Genomic DNA, 16,674 nt, shown 5'->3' on the forward strand with positions numbered 1-16,674 from the left:
TGCTCAGAATTAGTCCAAAATGACAAAAAATACAACTAAACACACAGACATTGCCAACATCCTAGCTGACAGGTTCAGCGCAAACCCCCCCCCCCAAAAGGGCAAATATCTATCCCAGCAGAGTGCCGCCCCCCTGACATCTCAGATGCTCAGGTAAGAGCCGCCCTCTCCAAAGCAAAAAACACAGCATCAATGGGACCAGACGGTGTCCCAGGCTGTGTCCTACATGAACTCCAAGAAGAGCTAAACCCAAATATAAAACTACTGTTCAATCTCAGCCTTACTACAGGATATGTGCCCAAAGAGTGGCGTACAGCAACAGTGGTCCCTCTCCATAAAGGTGGTGCCTCAATGGATCCTGGAAACTATTGCCCCATAAGCCTGACTAGCTTGGTCTGCAAAGCTATGGAAAGGATCATCATGGACCTCATAAATAAAGATATTGGGGACCTTCAGACACTGGATCCTACCCAGTTCGGCTTTGTTAAGGGCAGATCCTGCCTCTTAAACCTGGTTGATTTCTTTGAAACAGTCACCAAGGTCATTGACGAGGGGAAGGTGGTCCACACAGCCTACCTGGACCTCCCAAAAGCCTTCGATACAATACCCCACTCTGGCATTATAGATAAGCTCACCAGCTTAAATATAAACCCCTATGTCACTAGATGGATTGCAAACTGGCTCAAGGACTTGCTGGAGCCATGTCAGACTCCAAACCAGTTACAAGTGGTGTCCCACAAGGCTCAGTCCTGGGACCTCTCTTGTTCGGTATATATTTCTCGGAGGTACAGGCCAACATGGAAGGACTGTGGCTGACCAAGTTCGCAGATGACTGCAAACTGGGTGCCATAATCGACTCTCCAGCCAACACAAGCATCCTCCAAAAGGGCCTCATAGAAACAGACAACTGGTGCCAGAGCCATGGTCTCAAGCTAAATGCCAAAAAGTGTATAGTCATCCCCTTTGGCAAAAACAAAGTGCCCACAAATTACCACATAGGTGGTAATCCATTAAGTACAGAAGAAGTAATTAGGGACCTGGGACCCAAGTTGATAGCAGTCTCTCATTTGACAACCACATGGCCAAAGTGGTTAGAAAAACATTTTATATAGCCCACCTAATCATGAAGGGATTCACATCTAGATCAGGGGAGGTCATCGTGCCTCTTATCTCATCCCTCATCAGGCCCATAATTGAGTACAATGCCCCTTTTGGGATGTACCTTACCAGACATCTGCGCAACTGGAAAGACCCCAAAAGTACCTCACCAAGAGGATCAAAGGGCTCAAACAGATGCCATATGCTGCCCGGTTAAAGAAACTCCAGCTCTACTCAGTGGCATACCGCCTGTTCAGAGGCGATCTGTGCCTGATATATAAAGCCATGTCCAACCCGGAATTAATGGACATGCTGCACCTCAGAAAATCCAAATCCCATCGAGCTATGTGCTCGAGAGACTTGAACCTCAGCACTGAAATAAATAGGACATGCTGGAGGGACAGATTCATAACCCAGAGGCTCCCTTCACTCTGGAATAAAATCCCAGTCCAGGTTAGGCAGAGTCCCTCATTGACTCTCTTCAAGAGGAATCTTGATGAGTGGATGGGAGATCGTAGGTTTACCCCGGTTATCACTTCTGTGTCACTGTTAGACAGAGGCACAGTATACTAACCTCGAAAAAGGGCATAGCAAAATAAATTTAAAATGGGTGGCGAAAGCCAAACACATTCTGGCTAGGCTTATAAATGCCCTAGGGCAGATAGCCTAGTATGAACCTATGAACCTATGAACCTATGAAATTTCTGCTGAAAAAATAACCATCATTTTACAAGTTATTAAATGTATGTAACGTTGCAATGTGTTCATGCTTTTGCAAATCAGTAATGCCTTTTAGATGTACTTTAGTGAGACAGTGATGGTTGTTACTTACTCCATTTAGTCTTTTCTCCATTAAAGTGTGAAGTTACACTGATTTTCATCACATAGTTCTCAATTCTCTACTCATGTCATGATGTACAGCTGTGGTGAGCATCCTCAGCCTCCAAACAGCCATTCACTCATTTAGTAAAACAGCGCATTGACCTGCAAGACCTGGAAATGCAACACGGGGAGGCTTGACTCATATGTTAACATTGCTTCTATGCTCATTTCACAGCACCTGATAAATCCATCGGTACAAGTTATGATGCCCGTGCACTGACCCAGTAATCAAGGAGCCTCAATCCTCACCACTAGCACCAGTGAGGGGCGTGAACATTGGGAAGGAAAACAAGTAAAAACACAGTAAAGTACAATTTCCCCTAATAGCACAGAGAGATCACAGTCAGTCCATGGCTGGTTTCTACCTCTGTCCCCAGATCCCCAATAAGACTCTGCAATGGCAGAGCTATAGGGTACTTAGTTTATCCTGTACTTGGTTCAACTTGCTTGGACAGTATCACTATATACATGCAATGTAATCTAGAGATTAAATTCTCTTGACACAAAACAGCCACAGTTGAAAGGTGTATAGATATTTAATAATAAATAATAAAAACACAAGGCAAATCTCTTCTATTCAACACAGTGCTAGTCAAGAGTTCAGAGATCACAGGAAAATGCTTTAAAATAATACTGTAGAACAGTTGGACATAAATATAGAAACCAGCTAGACTAAACTTACAATTTGCTATTTCTAAGAGAAACAATGTTCTACATAACTTACATACATATAGAACAAAAGCAGAGTACTGGTGAGTAGATGTGTTCAAGTTCAGACAAAATCCAAAATGCTCTCATTCTCTCTCTCTCTCTCTCTGAGAAAGTCTTAAATTGATAATACATCACTGCTGACTCATTTTAGATTACATCATTCTTGACACTTTTATGGTTTAATTTCCCAGGCTAACAGAAACTCAGAGTTTAACATAACTTTGTAATCAGGCACCTGCAGGAGCCACAGCAATAAAAGACGTTATATGTGTAAAATCTAGCAATTAACTCTGGTCTCAAAACAATAGAAGGAATGTCTTAGCCCAAATATCATGTCTCTGAGTTTGAGATCAAACAGTCATACAATGCTTGACTTATCAGCTTTCTTCCAGCAGAGTGCACTATGGTTGCATTATAGAGGTTCAGTACAACATATGGTTTAATCATAACATATAGTTCTCTTTTACATTTGTGAAATCAGCCTGTGGATTATATTAATATTTACAAATCACATAGAATTATTTACAAGATTCTGGCTGGCTGGCCTGGCAGCCTTTCAGTTTTTCACATTTCTTCCCTCCCTGAGAACTCAAGCTAGTTTTTCAAGTGACCCTTGAAAATGTTGCTTGAGAGGTTTAGGTCTATCTGAGTATACCTTACCCTGTTCCCTGTCTTGAGACCCCATCTGCATTAGCATTGTTAATCCCACTGTGGTGCTGCTCTGAGATATATGCTTGCAATCCTAGGCTCCATCTTAGCAACTTAGTATTTTGCTGGCTGGCTTGGTGTAACCATGTTAGGGGATTGTGATATGTAACTACAATGAATTTCCTTCCACACAGATAAGACTGAGGTTTCTTCACTGCCCACGCTATGACTAGACATTCCTTTCTACAGCTCCATAGCCCTCCTCCCTGGGTTGGAGTCTACGACTGAAATAAACCAGTGGGTGCCCTTCTCCCTCTGAAGAAATCTGGCTAAGTACAGCCTCCAGCCCATGGTTTGTAGCACCCACTTGCACAACAAATTCTTTGCTAAAATCTGGACTGACTAACACAGGTGGTCCTCCCAAATATTCTTTGCACTTCTGGAATGCCTGCTCACATGCTGTGGTCCACACTACCTTATCTGGCCTGTTTTTCCTTGTCAGGTCCATGAGGGGAGCAGCTATGGTACTATAACTGAGGACAGACTTTCTGTAGTAGCCTGCTGTCCCTAAGAATGGCCTCAAATGCTTTTCGGTAACAGGTGCAGGCCATGCCTAAATGGCTTCCACTTTGACAGGTTCTGGCCTGATCTTACCACTCCCCACTCTATGTCCCAGGTAGGAGACCTCTGCCATACCCACCTGACATCTGCTTGGCTTAATGGTCAACGCTGCCCTCTGTAGTCTGCTCAGCACCTCCCTGACATGTTGAAGGTGCTCTTGCCAGGAATGGCTGTAGATAGTAATATCATTCAGGTAAGCAACGGCAAACCCTCCTGCTCCTGCTAGGATATGACCCAGCAGCCTCTGGAAAGTTGCTGGAGCATTTTTTTATCCCAAAGGTCATCTGTGTGAACTCACACAAGCCAAAATGAGTCACAAAGGCTGACCTCTCTCTAGCACTGGGAGTTAAAGGCACCTGCCACTAACCCTTGGTAAGATCAATGGTGGTAAGATCTTAGCCCCACCAAGCTGCTCTAGGGCCTCATCTGTCCTAGGCATAGGGTAAGCATCTGACTCTGTGTGACTATTTAATTTCCTATAGTCCACACAAAACCTGGTGTTGCCATCCTTCTTTGGCACCAGCACCACTGGGGAGGCCCAAGGACTGTTGGACTCTTGAATTACCCCTAGTTCCAACATCTCCTATATCTCCTCCCTCATAGTTTGTTTTACTCTCTCAGGCACCCTATAAGGGGCCTAGCTAATAGGTGTTTGGGGTCCTGTATCCACTTGGTGCTGCACCAGCTGGGTGCACCATGGTTTCCCAGTGAACATTTCACAAACCCCTGTAACACTGCTCAGATTTCTTGAACCTTGGTAGGAAATAGCTGCTGGGACATTGCTATTCCTTCCACTGAGGTGTCAGTATGAGCCTCCCTGAGGAGATCATTCACCAGATCTCCCTCAGACTCCTCCTGAAATCCACTGCAAATACTCAGCACAAGGACTTCCCTATCATGGCAAGGGTTCATCATGTTAACATGGCACAATTTGTGCCCCTGCCTCCTGTGTAGCAGTTCTACCATGTAGTTAACATCACTTACCTTTCTTACAACCTTGTAGGGTCCCTTCCAGGCTGCTTGCAGCTTGTTGTGTCTGACAGGAATGAGAACCATTACCTGCTGCTCTACAGCATACTCTCTAGCTCAAGCATCCCTGTCATACCAGACCTTTTTCTGCTGTGGGGCTCCTGCCAGGTTTTCCTGGGCCAAGCCTGTGAGTTCCCTGAGCCTTGTCCTCAGGTTTAGGACATATGCCACAACAGACTTCTTGTGAGATTTACACTCACCCTCCCACTCATCTCAGATTAAATCTAGAGATCCTCTCACCTTATGCCCATACAACTCAAAGGGTGAAAAACCTGTGGATTCCTGGGGAATCTTTCTGTAAGCAAACAACAAATGGGGCAAATAGTTGTCCCACTTCCTCTTAAACTGGTCTGCAGATGCCTGTAACATGGACTTGATTGTAGAGTTTAACCTCTCATCAAGGCCATTAGTCTAGGGATGGTAGGGGTGGTCTTCAGGTGCTTCACCCCATAGTACTTTCACAGACAACCCAGCAGGTCTGACATGAAACTGGCACCTCTGTCAGTCAGTATTTATTTTAGGAAATCTACCCTGCTGAAAATCTCTAACAAAGCATTTTCCACTTTTTCTGTCTAAATGTAGGACAAAGCCACTGCCTCAGGGTATATTGTAACATAATCTACTACCACTAGGATATACTTCTTCCTTGTGGAACTTGGGGTACTCAAAGGCCCCACAATATCCATAGCTACCCTCTGAAATGGCTCCTCAATCACAGACAAAGGCATCAAAGGAGCTTTCACCTTGTCTCCTGCCTTGCCTACCTTTTGGACTGCTCACTGGTCCTGCAGTACCCTGTTACATCTCTGGAAATTCCAGGCCAATAGAAGTTTTGCATAATACATCTCTTTGTAGGTTGTATGCCCATATTACCTGCAAAGAGAAAATTATTGGGCTATGGCTTGAAGTATCGTCCGCTAGTTGAACACACCAGTAAGCAAAAAGTAACAGCAAACCTTGGATCCTGGTCACTCCAAAACAACTTTTAATGTTAAAAATTCACCAAACAAGAAGACACATCACGATATAATCCACAATACTAAGCGCTTTCACCCACTACCCAGGGGCTTCATCAGAGTACATAATACCTTACAAATCATCCCTTATATACAAACTTCAAAAACATTTATGTGAATGATTGAGTAGTAATTAAAAGTAATCAAGCAATCAGTTCATCATTTCTTTAAAGAGACAAAAATAAAAACCATATACTATTGAAAGGACAGATAAAAAAATGTTAAAAATATATCATATGGTAAGAGTTTTAGAAAATAATTACTTTAGTGTATCAGTAATGTATGTTAATAAATATATCTATATTTAAAGTTATTGAATATAAAATTTCAACTGGTATAATAAATATAAATTTATATTTGAATATACATATATAATAAATTAAATATAAATATAAATATATAAATATAAATATAAATATATAAATATAAATACCAATATTAAATATTATTTATAAATATTATATATAAAATAACCAATATATTCATCATAAGGTGTATAGGAAGTTTTGTTGTATAGTTATAATGTTGAAATTAACAATAATACTAGTAATAATAATCTGTCGGTTAAAATGTGTAAATATTCTGTTTGTAATGTAAAAATATCAATCACAGTATAAATTAAACTTCCATAATAAATACCTAACAATAAATAATACTTAAAATTCATAAAAATTCATAAAAATTATTTAAATAATTTTCTTTAGTTCATATAAAATGTGATCTAAGTTTGAGAATACTAGTAATTGCTATTTGTTCATTAATGCCAGGCCATTTACATGCATTAAGCCTAAGTTGCCATAAGCATTCTTTAGCTTCCAACAAAGTTTTTTCGTCTCCCCCTTTGTGTATGTTTTGTGGTGTTTTGTCAATGACGAAAAAAATAAATCTTTTGAAGTTAGAACAATTGATACTGTGGTTAAATAACATGCTGGTAGATTTGTGTCTTTTGATGTCACTTAAATGTTCAATGATACGAGTTTTTAACTTCCTAATAGTTTTCCCTATATAGAATGCTTGACAAGCTGAACAAGATGCAACGTAGACAACCATGCTGGAATTACAATTACAATGGCCTGAACATTTGATAGTCTTCCCATAGTTAGAAATAGAAATATATGGACCATCATTAATGAATCTGCAGACATGACAAGCACCACATTTGCTCATTCTAGAATGTCTCATCAAATCAGTGTTAGTGTTAGTTTCAAATAAAATTTTCAAGTTTTTCCCTTTGCTGTAAGTAATTTTAGGTAAATTACCTAAAATATTGGAAAGTTCCACGTTTGAATCAATAACACTAACCCATACTTCTTGAACAATGTTGACAATCTCTTGCATTTTATCATTAAATGGAACAATAAAGGTATCATTTCTGGCTACAATAGAATTAGGTTTTTCTGCCTCTGTTAGTCCATATGAAATAATAGGTTTATATGTGGTCATCCTCTTAATTTTTATCTCTTTGCTAACTTTTGAAACAAACTCATAAGGATATCCTCTAGCAAAAAACATATTCATAAGTGTTTATAATTCCTGTTCAAAAACATAATTGTCACTAACAATTCTAGACAGCCTAACCATCTGACCTATAACCAGGTTTCTTTTTTGGTAGAGTGGATGGCAGCTGTCAAAGTGTAGCAACGAGTTTGAGTATGTTTTCTTCCTAAATAAACTTGATTCAAATCTGTTGTTGGCAATAGTAAGCTTAATATCCAAAAATTCAACATTGTTGTCGAAAATGTGACTGGTAAATTTTAAAAAATCTGTGGTCTGTCCTAAAAATACAATAAATTCATTAAACTCATCTTTGGTACCCCCCCCAAAAAAAAATAAGTATATCGTCCAGATAACGCAAATATAGCAGTACCTTGTGCCAAAAAGTGCTAGTGAATATAAATTCAGATTCCCATTGTGCTAAAACTAAATTGACATAAATGGGGGCACATCTAGCCCCCATTGCAACTCCCTTTTTCTGTATATAATAATCCTTGTTAAAATACACAAAATTGTTTTCCAAGACCAATTCAAGCATTTCTGTAAGTAGGCGGTTGTCAGAAACATTTAGTCTGTTATGTGTATTAAGACATGTTTCAAACATTTCCAACCCTTTTTCGTGGGGAATAACAGAAAAAAGATTAATAACATCTACAGTAGCCATAAAAAAGTTGGACTTAAAATCAAAGTTTGTTGAGAATTTTCTAACCTGTTCTAAACAATGCCATGAGTCTCTGAGAATGTGTGGTAAACTTTTCAAAATGTCTTTACATTTAAAATCTATAAATGCAGCTAATGCTTCAGTTTTCGAACCCTTAGCTGAGACAATGGGTCTGAATGGGGGGTGGTGTACATCTTTGTGAATCTTTGGAATCCCAAAAATGGATGGTATTATAGGGAATTCCACTGAAATATATTTGAAGATGTCTCGGTCAATTCTTGCGTCCATCAAATATTCATATATTAACCAGTCAATCATAGTGTATGCTCTGTTGACCTCGTGCCTACTGACTTTGTCATAAGTGTCATCGTCATCTAATAATGATGTCATCCTTTTATTATAGTCAGTGTTGAGCATAATAACAACCCCACCCCCTTTGTCTGGTTTCATAATCCTATATTGATCTGAACTAGTTAATTATTTTAGGTAAAACTGTTCTGCTGATGTCAAATTATATTTTGTCAACATTTTCTTGTTTAAAACTCTTCTAATTTGAGTTTCACAAAGTTTTTCAAATGTCTGGATTAAATAATGTTGTGGGGGAATAAAAATACTATGGCATTTAGGAGTAAGAAATTGAGAGTCCAAAATAGGGTTATCTGAATTGTAAAAAAATATTTTTAGATTCAATAACCTAGTATATAGTTTCAAGTTGATTAATACCTTACCAATATCTAAATAAAAAGTAGGTACAAACATAAAACCTTTACTAAATAGATCTAAAAAATTCTTACCAAAATTTTTGTTAGTAAAATTGTATAAATTAAAACCTAAATGTGTTATAATAGAGCAGTCACCAACTTCTTTGTTAGATACCTGGTCAATAGTCACCTCATTGTTTAAATCTATTGTATTGTGTCTATTTATCTGTGCCAGGAGTTCATTCTCTGTTCTCCTCTGTTGTGTTGATAGGACAATGGGTAATTGTGACTGCCCTGTCTTTCTCTTATCCTTTCTGACCTCCTCAAAACTGGTTGGTCTAAAAAAACTGGTTGTACATCTTCTTGATTATTATAATTAGTACTGTGTGTTTGTTCAATACCTGACTTAAAGTTATGTCTGTTTTGATTGTTGTTTCTATTCTGATTATTATTACCTTGTGTTTGACTGTAATTTTTCATGTTCTTGTATTCTTTGAAGTGTGTATACACTTTGTTGTTTTTGTAGTCTTTACTATCCCTTTCTATTTTGTAGTTCTTAATGTCAAGTCCTTTGTTAATGTACCTGTCAATATCCTTATAAATGCTGTCCATTCTAAATTTATTATGTTCAAACAATAAATCTGCCTTAATATTTCTGTCCAAGTGACATAACTTGTCATTTAAAACATTCAGTTTTTCAGAATTATTACGTATGATAAGTTTCAGTAACTCAAACCCTGTAATATCAAATAAAGATAAAAGTTCAGAAAAAATTGCACTACCTTCCTCAAACCCATGAGGTAATTTAAAAATCTGTAACCCCTTGGGTACTTGTTTCAGTTCTAAAGAACGTTCAAGGAACGCGTTATCCAATTGTAAGGATTTAAATGCTCTCAAGGTTTTTTCAAATTCGACCAGTTGTGAGTTCAATGTCCCCATGTCTCTAGAAACAGTACAGTTCCTGTTTAACGAAGGTGGTAAAAGAAAGAAATTTAAATCCATCGTAGGAGCAGAATGATGGTTAAAAGATAAATACCCAGTTTGTGCCACTTCATTTCGCTCTTCCCTGTTGCTCGACACCTTGTTTGAGTGTAAATCCACAGCACCAGTGCTCTCTGACGTCATCGCGCCTCTTGTTGGACTTCTGGATCGTTGCCTAGCAACCGGCCTCTGCATGCTCGTGTTGGGTGTAGAGTGCAACGTTAAAAGTTGTTCTTGTGTGTCTGTTATAAGAATTTCATCATCTGCACCCAAATTATTGCGTTGTTCATGCAAAGCTTTAATAAGCTTGTTGGTAATCTCAAGGTGCTCCTGCAACAAGTGATGCATATCTGTTAATGAAAATTATGCAGTGGAAATGTAACCAAAAAACAAAAGTCAAAGTTACTTAACCTATTAAGGTTAAATATGTTTAGCCACGAACAGAAGCTTAATTTGGTGTGTATAAATAACTATCAAAGATAACAGTTCTGTAAAAAATAATAGCAGGTAGTTCCGTAAAAATGTTGAAGTTAATAGCACGGGATGATCTTGTTGCTACGTACACTCAATGAAATTAATAAATTCACATCCAAATATTGTAAAACAGATGTTATAGAAAACGTTGTGAGAACTAAAAGTAAAAAACATTGTGAAAAAACGAATGTACACAACGTATTGGTAAACCTCTTCTTGTTGGTCTGTCAGTAATGTTACATCCAGGAACCCAATCAGGCAGCTGAAAGAAGTAGAGCCGTATCGTCCGCTAGTTGAACACATCAGTAAGCAAAAAGTAACAGCAAACCTTGGATCCTGGTCACTCCAAAACAACTTTTAATGTTAAAAATTCACCAAACAAGAAGACACATCACAATATAATCCACAATACTAAGCGCTTTCACCCACTACCCAGGGGCTTCATCAGAGTACATAATACCTTACAAATCATCCCTTATATACAAACTTCAAAAACATTTAAGTGAATAATTGAGTAGTAATTACTACCAATTTCTGTCTCCTCTCACCTTCTAGCCCTCCCTCTGGGGTCCACTCTCTATACAGTAATCCTTTGTCCCAGTATAAATATTACCCCTTCCCTTGAGAATCAGGTGCCTCACTAGCTACCTGCCTCAGTCCTTGTAATGTAGTGTCTAAGCTGAGCCTGTCTCAACTCTCTCTTTGTAACCCTTCCCAGCTGCCCTTCCGCAGGAAGTCTGGCATCTTCTAACAGCGGTGCCTCACTGTCAGCCTGGGTATTACTACTCACCGCTATCTTTGCAGTCACTCTATCCAAGGGAACAACAGTACCCACAAGCAGCTGTGGCTCACCTTCAGTCTCACTGCTACAGAGAAGCTCCCTCCCTGAAGTAACCACCTCAACAGTCCTGGGTGCAAGTATGCCATCTGACTCAGTCTCCCCCAGGCTATTAGACCCAAATGCTTGTCAACAAGCCTGACTGCATGTAGCTGCATTAACACATGGTACTGCCTCCATCCTTCCCTATCAGGACATCTGCAGTATGGTAGTTTGGTGCCCCTATTGTCTCAAAACAACCTACTATTGGCATTTTGTCCTTCCCACATACTGGGTCCCTCACCTTTTGTTCCCCACCTTGCCTCTGTGGATATCAGTATGCCACATGGCCCCACTGGTTGCATTCAAAACATTTAACCTTAGGTCCTGGATGTGTACCTGGACTAGTGGCTTCCCCTGCTACTGGCAGATTCTGTTGGGGCAGTCTGGGCTGCCCACCATGGGTTCCTTTAGGCCCATGAGCATTACTTGGGGTCCCTTGCCTGTGCAGGGATGCCCTGCTTGCTAGGTATAGTTCTCACATCTTCCCCAATTCATCTGAAGTAGCACATTGTCTATCAGCTAACCAAATCCTCATGTCCTCAGGCAAAGTGCTAAGGGCTTGTTCCCTCACCAAAAGATCTGCCAGCCCTTCAAAAGTGGTGACCAGACATCCACTCACCCACCTAAGAAAATAAGCGCTCAGTTCAGCAACATATTCAGATACACTTTCATCTGCCTTGTATCTATGCTCACAAAACTTGATTCTATAAGTTTCAGGTGTTAGCTTAAAAAATTCTAGCAAACAATTCTTAACAGCAGTATAATCAAAAAATTCACAATCAGTTAATTTAGACAGCACAGTTACAGCTTTACCATGGAGTAAGGGGGTCAGGAACTGTACCCAGGGCCTTTGATCAACATCATACTGTTCACATACCGTCTCAAACATATGAATAAAACTATAAAAATGATCCCCCTCTGTAAACTGTGGAAGAAATTTACTGACCATTTCTGCTTCAGGGGTCCAGTTACTCCCTTTCCCATTACCTCCATGACTCTGGTGAAGAGTGAGCATCTCCTTATCCTCCTGCCTCTGCCTTTCCTTCTCCTCAGCTTCCATATGTAGCAGTTTCTCATTCTCCTCAGCCTGTAGCATTTCAGTCTCTCTGCTGCTTCTGTTTCCAAATGCCTGGCCTCCAACTAAAGTCTCTTTAGCCCCAGATGGATTTTTAAGTCCTCTGCAGAAAGGTTGAGCTGTCTATTCTCTGAGTGTCGTACACCTCCACAGCCAGTCTGATTGTTACCCTGATTGCTGTTTTCTGATGCAGCTGTGACCAAAGCTGCAATCATGTCTGCCTTAGTCAGGTTTCCATGCACCAGTCCATTAGCCTGGCACATCTCAGCCAATTGGCTCCTTGTCAGCTTGCCATACTCCTCTGCTGACATGCTTGCCTACTCTCCCTGATTAACTAAGCTAAGAAAAGAAATAAAATAATTGCGATCTGAACTCTGAATATTCACCATGTGGCTGATGTAGAGTACAAAAGCACCTTCAATGATCACTGTACACAAGCTACAGGAATTCATTATCCACACCACTACAACCAATTAATATGTGACAAACAATTAATATGGTGGTGTGGATATCCCACCACTGCCAGCCAATTAAAATGTGAAGCCCATGCACTGAACCAGTAATCAAGGAGCCTCAGTCCTCACCACTAGCACCAGTGAGGGGCATGCACATTGAGAAAGATAGCAAGTACACACACACAGTACAGTACAATTTCCCTTAATAGCACACAGAGATCACATTCCATTCAGGGCTGGTTTCTCCCTTTCTTTCCAGATCCCCAGTAAGACTCCCCACTGGCACAGCTATAGGGTACAGGTCTCAGCATAGTGGCCAAGCTAAAACCTCCAACACTCTGTCTGCCTAACCAGTGCTTTGTGTCCCTGCCCAAGTAGCTGACACAAACACACTTTGAGATATGAGTTATATACAAACACACAGACACTCCTGGTGAAGGCTGGCACAGGTTCTCCAGCTATGCCCCCTTCTCTGTCCAGGCTATAAGGTAGAAATCACTGCCACCAACCACTAATACCAGCTACTAATAAGGTCCTTACCAAAGGGTATCAAGTTTTACTGTGCAATATTATTATTATTACCCAATTATGATGAATAGCAAGGCTTATAGGAGTGGCTTGGACAGTATCACTATATACATGCAATATACTCTTGAACTTACATTCTCTCTACACAAAACAGCCACAGTTGAAATGTTTAAAATATTTAATAATAAATAATAAAAACACAAGACAAATCTCCTCAGTTCAACACAGTGCTAGTCAAGAGTTCAGAGATCAGAGGAAATGCTTTAAAATAATACTGTAGACTAAACTTACTTTTTTCTATCTATTTTGAAGAGAAACAATATTCTAAATAACTTACATACATACAGAGCAAAAGCAGAGTACTGGTGAGTATATGTGTTCAGGTTCAGACAAAATCAAAAATGCTCTCATTCTCTCTCTATCTCTGAGAAAGACTTAAATTGATAATACATCACTGCTGACTCATTTTAGATTACATCATTCTTGACACTTCTCTGGTTTAATTTCCCAGGCTAACAGAAACTCAGAGTTTAACATATCTTTGTAATGTTGTACCTGCAGGAGCCACAGCAATAAAAGAAATTATACATGTAAAATCTAGCAATTAACTCTGGTCTCAAAACAGCAGAAGGAATGTCTTAGCCCAGACATCATGTCTCCGAGTTTGAGATTAAACAGTCATACAGTGCTTGACTTATCAGCTTTCTTCCAGCAGAGTGAACTGTGGTTACATTTGTGAAGCTCAATACAACATATAGTTTAATCATAACATATAGTTCTCTTTTACATTTGTAAAACCAGCATATGGATTATGTTAATATTTACAAATCACATAAAATTATTTATGAGATTCTGTCTGGCTGGGATGGCAGCCTTTCAGTTTTTCACACAAGTGCATGAATTTCACACGTGCCATGGTTCTCAGTCTGGACACTGCAAAGATGGTTATGTGCATGTAGCTTGCTGATCTTAGTATATCTGCAGTCCTGTCATTCTAAGTATGCATTGTATGATCTGTGTATAGTCAGCCATTAAGTATGCAAAGCCTATCATATTTGCTTCTTGCACTGGCATGACATTCAGGAACAGAGCAAGCATGCTGCAGGCTTGAAGACATTACAGTCCTTCTACTGGCCTCTGCTGGATACTGAAATACTCTTATCAGGAACATGCAATTGCTGTTAGCAGGCTTATCTGTTGGGATCTGGAGCACCTTTGCTAGTGCATTTAATCACAGGTTAGTGCATAGCAGACTATTCTGCCAATATGACTATATTTGTATCATAACAGTCATGGATTAAAACATCTCTGATGCAACTTTATATAAAGGGGGGCATATCTCTGTCTTGTAAGTTAAATTCTTGTCAGCACTGATTGTACAATGTCCCTATCTGACACTACTCTCTTCATATTACTGAGGTAATTACTGTATTGCTCATTTGATTTTCTATTAGACACAGTGTCTTCACTTCAGAACACACATCTGTTTGACCATGTCATGTTTTTTTGTATCTTCTCTCATGACTCATCTGTTCTGAGCACTGATACACAGTTCTATGAATTATCTGCAATGGAGCCATGTGTATGTATGCACTGTGATGCATGAACATATTTATGTTTTATGTGCATGTAATCTACAATTTGTCACATAGCCACAGTTAATTCCTTTGCACATATTAGGAGGTCATTTCTAAACCTCTTCTTCTTCTTTCGGTTGCTCCCGTTAGGGATCACCACAGCAGATCAACAGTTTCCATTTCTTCCTATCCTCTGCATCTTGCTCTGTCACACCAACCACCTGCATGTCCTCTCTCACCACATCCATAAACCTTATCTTAGGCCTTCCTCTTTTCCTGTTACCTGGCAGCTTCATCCTTAGCATCTTTTTCCCAATATACTCTGCATCCCTCCTCAGCACATGTCCAAACCAATGTAATCTTGCCTCTCTGGCTTTGTCTCCAAACCTTCCAACCTGGGCTGACCCTCTAATATACTTATTCCTAACCCTGTTCATCCTTGTCATACCCAGTGCAAATCTTAACATCTTCAACTCTGCCACGTCAAGCTCTGACTCCTGCCTTTTTGTCAATGCCACTGTCTCCAACCCATATAACATAGCTGGTCTCACTACCCTCTTGTAGACCTTCCCTTTCACTCTTACTGGTACTCGTCCATCACAAATCACTCCTGACACTCTTCTCCACCCACTCCATCCTGCCTGTACTCTCTTCTTCACCTCTCTTCCACACTCACCATTACTCTGAACTGTTGATCCCAAGTACTTAAACTCATTCACCTTTGCCACCTCTACTCCCTGCATCCTCCCCATTCCTCTATCTTCCCTCTCATTCACACACATATATTCTGTCTTAGTCCTGCTGACCTTCATTCATCTTCTCTCTAAAGCATATCTCCACCTCTCCAGGGTCTCCTCCACCTGTTCCCTACTCTCACTACAGATCACAATGTCATCTGCAAACATAATTTCTAAACTACACTGCTGCATATCTGCTAATTATTTTGATACAGCCTCATTTTGTAATGTGTTAGTCATCTGTTAATTAATGTATACTTGATAATGCTGCCATCAACAGGTGAAATGTAGATTTAATTCAAAGCAAAAGTGGAAAAGTGATAATGCTTTTTTTAATTTCACATGAGAGCAGGTCAGTTGAGGGTGGAAGATTTTCCTTTTCAGACAACATCATTAAAATTATTTAAGTCCTTTGTTCTAGTTTGCAAATGTGACATCCTAAAGCTACAAGACTTGACATTTCTGAAATACTACTTCATCTTATATGATTTTGTGGTCTTAGTTGCAGCATTTTACAAGAAACAACAGCAAGATTTTAATAAGGTCAGTGCTTTTAAAATGCAGAAGGAAGGTAACTGTGAAGGAATGCCCATCTCACAAGTCCATTTCATTAAATTCATTCCATTTTAAGCTTATGTCCTCTGAAATTTTGAAAGACAATGGGAGATTTAGAATGCTGCATGTATCCAGAGATGCATACTCAAAGTCAAAATGTTATTATTAAATATAAATTATAATTGGGAGGGTTGAGTTATTTAGCTGAATGTAGTCTATTGAGGTATTTATATGAATATGCTTGTACATCTGTGGAAATTAGCAGTATTATTTGAAATACAGGGCATTTAATCACATTCTAGAAAATAATACAAAATATATGTTTACATGCAATATGGAGTACAAATTATATAAAATGTTTTCTGCAATGTACAGTCTCCCTACTTTTCAGCAAACTGCTTACGAAATATGCACTTTTTTTTCTCATAAGAGCAAAATTAAGTAATATATATTCAACAAGTCAGTCATGGTTATATACATATGAAATATGCAAATCGTGGTTATTTTTATAAAACTGTGGAAATGTTGGTAAAAGTTTAAGCAGTAGTTTC

Source organism: Protopterus annectens, chromosome 5.part0, assembly GCF_019279795.1.
Source record: "Protopterus annectens isolate FY-2018-M chromosome 5.part0, PAN1.0, whole genome shotgun sequence".
Taxonomy (NCBI): domain Eukaryota; kingdom Metazoa; phylum Chordata; order Ceratodontiformes; family Protopteridae; genus Protopterus; species Protopterus annectens.